The sequence below is a fragment of the Cricetulus griseus genome (genome assembly GCF_003668045.3).
Source record: "Cricetulus griseus strain 17A/GY chromosome 1 unlocalized genomic scaffold, alternate assembly CriGri-PICRH-1.0 chr1_1, whole genome shotgun sequence".
NCBI classification, from domain to species: Eukaryota; Metazoa; Chordata; class Mammalia; order Rodentia; family Cricetidae; genus Cricetulus; species Cricetulus griseus.
In genome coordinates this window covers 97,848,202-97,855,175 of record NW_023276807.1, presented here as the reverse complement: position 1 = coordinate 97,855,175, position 6,974 = coordinate 97,848,202, and positions in this window count along the sequence as shown.

The window sequence follows — 6,974 nt, the reverse complement described above, 5'->3', positions numbered from 1 at the left end:
AGGTGACATTTCAATTATTTCTTTGGACTTCATACTCCTGTGGAGAGCCCCACGTATGTGAAAAATCAATAAAACATGTTTCTTTTTCTCTTGTTAACTGGCTTCATGTTAATTTGGTTCATTGATCCCCTCAAAGTGCTCACATAGGCTCTAAGGGAGTGTGTGTATGGGAGGCTTTCTCCATCACATTTGATGTCAGGCAATCTTCGAGGTTCCTTAGCTTGTGCTAATGTCATACCAGAGCTCTGCCTTGGTCTTTCCCATGACTTCCTTCCTGTGTCCACACTAAATCTAAATTGACAGCATCACAAGAGTACTAACCAATTGTAGTAGTTATGCCTTGCCAATTACTCCATTGGGGAACCACAATTAAGCTGAGATGATCTAGCACTTTAATAGTCATCAGATATTTGGAGGAAGCAGACACATGTGGACATTTTTGGTTCTTTGAGACTCTCAGCACTTCAGCAAACAGCAAGAAAACAACCACCAAATATTTAATGCACCAAACATACCAGGATTATCAGATTAGACCAGAGACACAAACACATACAAGCAGAGACTCACCAACCTGTAGCAAAGCATAGGTTGCTAGGCATCAACTAGGCACTTTAATACTGACTTTATTACTGATTATTGTTTTAAAGGTTTATTTATTTTTACTTCACTTGTATGAATGTTTTGCAGGCATATATGCCTGTGTACTATGTGTGTGTCTGGTGAGCATGGAGGTCATAAGAGGGTGTCAGATCTCCTGGAACTGGAATGATGGATGATCCATTCCATATGGGTGCTGGCAACTGAATGTAATCCTCTAAAAGAACAGTAAGTGCTCTTATATGATGAGGTGTCCTCCAGCCCCAATGGACCAGTTTTTAATGCTCATCCCAGTCTGATCAAGAAATTGTCAGGTGATGAGCTCCTAGCTATCCTCAGACACAGCTTTACATGATCAAACCTCATATTGACAACACAATTTTATGCAACACACAAATCTCATCTCAACATCTCTGTGATCTATTTATTGTATCCAAATCTGACCAGCTGTACTGACTCTTTCCATTGCCTTTTTAACCATCATAGTTTCTTTACTCCTGTCCAGATTCCTTGAATCTATACATTATTGTGGGCAGTACAGTGTGTGATTTGACTGTTATAGATACTTCTGCTACTAATAATTGGATTGCCATGGTCATGACTCAGTACAGTGAGGAATACCCAGTGAAATAAAAGGCCAGTGGAACAAGTGCCATCTATAGTCTATTGACATACAGTAAGTTCTGGGAATTGTGGAAAGGCACAGATGTATTGGTCTGTGCTGATGGCATCATTTGCTCATGACAAATTACATCGGCAAACACTCTATTTCCTAAGACTATTTTCTGACATTTCAGATAAGTGGGCCCATTTTGGTGGGCCCATTCAAGTAAGAATAAGATACTGAAGAGTAGTGTCTTAATTAGGTTTCTATTGCTGTGATAAGACAAACACCACAACCAAAAACAGCTTGGGAAGGAAAGAGTTTACTTCAGATTACAACCCTCAGGTCACACACTCCATTTTGAAGGAAGTCAGGATAGGAACTCAAGGCAGGAACCTGGAGATTATAACTGAAGCAGAAACCATGAGGTATACTGTTTATTTGTCTGGTCCAACAGATTTATCTGGTTCATGCTTGGAAGGAGGAGTGTGGATTGAGGGAAGAAATAGACAAAAGACAAGAGATAGAGTCAGCAGAACAGCCAGTAAATACTGGGATCAGCCCCAAGTTTATTACTCAAAGCTCTTATATACTCCAATCAAAATGGGGGCAGGGAGGCAGAAGACTTCCTTACCAAGATACAAAGGACAAGCAAGTGTAATTACCTTCTCAATACTCAAAACATCTGGAACCACACCCTAAACCAAATACCCTGTTGTCAAGGTAAGACATCCATTGGCTATACTCTAAGCCAAATATCCTCTTGTCCAGGCAAGACATACAATAACCACACTTTAGGCCAAACATACTATGGATTTTAACCTTGAAGAAGCAAAAATAGGCTTGAAATCTCTGACCTTAAGTCAAGAAGGAATGGAGCCAATTCTATGGGGCCCGACATTTACTGCTTTGTTTTCTCTGGCTTGCTCAACCTTTTTTTTTTCTTTTCTCATACCTACTGGGACCACTTGCCCAGGGATGTGACCACCCTCAGTGAGCTGGGTGGTAACATTAATCAACATTAATCAAGAAAATGCATTACAGACTTGCCTATAGGTAAATGTTATGAAGACATTTTCTTTATTGAGAGTACATCTTCCTAAGTAACAAGTTGAAATAAAACTTACCAGAACAATTGATCCCTTGTCTATCTGATACACAAATACATTATTTATTAACCCATAACATTTTCTTTCTTGGTTATCCCCAAGATAGCATATTTTTATAAATTTTATTTAAATTAGAAACAATCCTCTTTTACATATCAATCCCAGTTCCCTCTCCCTCCCACCCTCCCATGCTTCCCACTGACCCCCCATCCCATCCCCCATCCACTCCCCAGGGAAGGTGAGGCCTTCCATGAGGAACCTTCAAAGTCTGTCAAGTCATTTGGGGCAGGGCCTAGACCCTCTCCCATGTATCTAGGCTAAGAGAGTATCCCTCCATGGGGAATGGGCTCCTGAAATCCATTCATGCACTAGAGATATATCCTGGTTCCACTACCAGAGGCCCCATAGACTTCCCAGGCCTCCAGCTGACACCCACGTTCAGGGGGCCTGGTTTGGTCCTATGTTGGTTCCACAGCTGTCAGACTGGTGTCCATGAGTTCCCACTTGCTCAGGTCAGCTGTTTCTGTGGGTTTCCCCGGCATGGTCTTGACCCCTTTGTTTGTCACTCTTCCCTCTCTACAACTGGATTCCAGGAGTTTAGCTCAGTGCTTAGCCTCGGATCTCTGCTTCTGCTTCCATCAGCTGCTGGAAGTAGTATGTCATAAGACAGCATATTTTTAAATAATTTATTTATTTGTATTTTATGTATGTTGGAGTTTTGCCTGCATGTTTGTCTGGGTGAGGGTGTCAGATTCCCTAGAACAGTAGTTACAGACAGTTGTGACCCGTCATGTGGGTGCTGGGAATTGAACCCAGGTCCCCTGGAAAAGCTGCCAGTGCTCTTAACGGCTGAGCCATCTCTCCAGCCCACCCAAGATAGCATGTTAATATTAATATCACAATATAAAACATTCTAATCTTTAAAAGCCCCAGTCTTTAAAAACTCAAATACTTTGAAGGTTCAGTTTCCTAAAATATCCAAAGTCTCTTTCAAAGCTCAGAGTTTTTTTTCTTATATCCAAAGTATCTCTAAAATTCCAGTCTATTAACTGTAGACTCATGTAAAATAAAAATAAGTTACATACTTCTTATTGCAAAAAGGAACAGCCATGACAGTTCTCTTTTCCCAACCAGATTAAAGCAAAACCAAAGTCTAGCAGTGTTAAAAGTTCAGTGTCGGACATCTGGAGTTCACTTAGAACCCTCTGGGCTCCTCCAAAGCTCTCCGTTTCTTCTACTTTGCCATCTACAGCACCCACAGCTTGTTGTGGGTGCAGGTCATCCAGGCCTCACAGTTGCTGCTTGGCACCTCCAGTATACTGTGATCTGCACTGCACCTGGGCTGTATCTTCTCCAATATCCTCCTTCCTGGCATCCCTTTGGGGACTCTAGATCTGCCACATGGTGCTAACCCTCAATTTCTCTCTATGACCCCTTCAATCCTGGAGTTCCTACAGCAACTGAGGTTGTACCTTCACTAATGGTTTCTGCTCTCCTTTCACAGTGCCAAGCTTCAGCTGCTCTCCATGACCTCTTTGTGCTTTCAGAGCAAGTACTGGGAGACTCGTACACATCACCACGTTCAGTTTCTAGCACAAGATACATCCTTGCCCCCTCCTCCACAGGTTGTCTGTGCTGACCCTGAGGAAACACTTCAAAGAAGATTTTGCCTCACCAATGCTGGTATCTTTTAATCACAGCTTTTACTCTTCAGCCCTAGCTGGCCAGTATTGGCTATTTCAGAAAAGCAAATGTTTCACTTTTGTGGTATTTAATTCAAAATATCATACACATGGCCCTGGTCTAATCTTTCAGAGACTCTTAAACTTCCCTCTGAAATTTTAGAAGCCAGAACTTCATCATCTGCATTGCTCCCAGCCTTGTCTTAAATAAGTTCCATGGCAGCCCCTTGAACTTTGAGCACCAATGGCTTCTTCCAACCAGAGGTCCAATTATGTCCAAAATCTTCCTCCAAACAACATGGTCAGGTCTGTCATAGCAAAACCCATTAAACTGGCACCAAATTCTGTGTTAGGTTTCTGTTGCTGTGATGAAATGCCATGACTAAAAGCAGCTTGGCAGGAATTAGGGAGAAAGGGTTTATTTTAGCTTACACTTCTAGGTAACAGTTAATCATTGAGGGAAGTCAGAACAGGCAATGAAGTAGAGGCCATGGAGGAACACTACTTACTGACTTACCCATTCTGGCTTGGTCAGCCTGCTTCCTTATACCACCCAGAACCAGGGATTGGACTGCCATCCCTCACCCACAGTCAATGAGCTGGGCTTTCTCACATTAATCATCCATCACAAAATGCCCTACAGACTTGCCTACAGCCAAATTTGATCGGGGCATTTTCTCAGTTGAGAGTCCCTCTTCCCAAATGACTCCAGCTTTTGTCAAGTTGAAGTAAAACTAACCAGCACAAGGAGTAAGGCCAAAGGGAGGGTAAAGGCAGAGGGTCTGTGTGAGAAATGAGGGACTGTCCTTCAGTGTAAAGGCAGTTGGGTTGCTTCTCAGTTGGTGAGTATTGGCCCTAGCTTACTGTAGCAGCATCCTGGTCTTCCCCAACCAATATGCTCTCAGGGACTAGAGTTCCCATATGTCTTTCAGCACCTCCTTGCCTGAGGGAGGATGTTGATTCCTGTATAGTGCTCTCCCGGAAGGCATGTGACTAGAGCAGGACCAGGGGGACCCTTGCAGATTGGAAACACATGCTGGAAGAGACTTTCTCCTTTTCAACCCTAAGAATGAAGATGAAGCTGTGGACTTCCAGGTTGTTCCCTGCCTGGTGGACAGAACAGGCCAGGTTGATGTGGATACGTGATCACTGCCCTTAGCACACGGTCCCTAAAACCTTAGCATCTCCAAAGTGGAGTGTTTTCCTACATCAGTGAGTTTACTGATTGCTATTGTGAGAGCCAAGCTTCAGGATGAGGGAACCAATTTTGAGATGGTTAAGGTTGAAACTTCAGCCTTACCTGTGGACACGTGGAAAGGAAAAATGAGATGATGCTTTAACTGATCACCAATAATCAATGATTTAAGTACCTCAGAAGGTGGAACTTAAGATTATATTAGTAAACAATACACATCCAGCTGCTGGAATGATGTAAACCCCAAAACTTCATAAGGTTGGAAGTGCCTGTGCTTTGGGGCCTTTCTAAACTCTGTGCATCTCTTTCTGTGGCTGTTCAACTGTGTCCTTTAATGTTCTTTGTAATGAACTACTAGCCCAGTAAGGCAACTTTCTGGAAGTGTCTGAGGTGTTCTTAACAATGGTGGAACCTTAGACCAAGGTTACAAGAACTTCTGATTTGTAGCTGTGTCTAGCAGAAATTTTAGATGACCTGGGGACTTCCTGCCTGCAGCTGGCATCTGAAGCAGAGGCAGCTGAGGGTCTAAGCCCAAAGCTGCAGGGTCTGACAATAAACCTTTGGTAGCAGTGTCAGAACTGAGTGACACTGTAGGACATCCAGCTATCAGTTTCTATTAGTGTGGGAAACCCTTCACCATTGGGCGACTGGACATGTACTGTGTGGAGAGTAAACTGGAAAGACAGTTGGCCTTCCCCATGTTCTCCACAAGGAGGAACCAAGATTGGGGTCGGATCTAAAAGGATGGTGGCAAGCTACTGAAGCAGAACACAGGAATAGGTCAAGATTCCCGAGAGCAGTGAAGGGGACTGACAGAAAGATGTGCTGAGAGGAGGGAAACTACAGCTAGAAGAGCAGGGCTAGTGTGCTGGCCTGGCGTATCCTTGGGCTGCTGTGGGTATTCTCTGGTGAGGAAAGGCAGAGTCTGCCTTCAGGGAAGGTGTGCCTACTCTGGCTCATCTTCTCCGAGTGTGTTCAAAGATGGCATTTTTTTCTTTTTTAAATTTTAAATTTTATTTATTTATTTATTTATTTATTGTTTCCCTTGGGACATAGCACTGTAAAAGCTCACTGTACAGGATGCTTTGAGGCACTAGGAAGCTGCTGAGTTTTTCAGAGCCGGAAAATGGCAAGATCCTCTTCACATTTCAGAGAAAACACTGTGCTGGGGCCTGAGCAGGTGCGTGTGGGGGGGCTGTAGGAAGAGAACAGAGGGTGGTAGCTCTAAGGGTCCTGGCAGCAGTCTTTGAGGACCTGAATTCAGACAGTGACAGGTCTGGTGTGGAGATGCACAGGAGGAAGCTATTTTGGGGACAGGATCCATAGGACATGGTGACAGATTGGCCGTGGGGAGGAGAGCGAGGTGAGGAGCATGCTGCTGGGTTCCTGGCTGGGGTGAGGTGGTTCGTGGCGATAGGGAGAATCCGGGATGGGTGGGCTCTGGCACGTATCCACTGTATGCTGACAGTGTTGTCGTGTACGCGTGTCAAGTGTGATCAGAGCCGCTGCTCCACTCCTGGCTCTTGAGTGTGGCCATTTAATGCTAGCACTCCAACAGGGGCTAGTGGGGATGGCTCTGGGCTCAGGTCCAGGGCTGCAGGGTGGCTCCAAAGGAGCCTCTGGCCCTGTCTATGAATCCAAGCCCTGGGAGCTCATCTCAGGACCTTCCAGACAGAGGCTGTGTATAGTAGCCCACTGAGACCCTTGCTCTTAAAGGAGAAACAAAATTTATTTTTAAATCTTTCTGGAGTTTTGGGTTTCCTTTTAGTCCCAAATGGCCTTTTAAG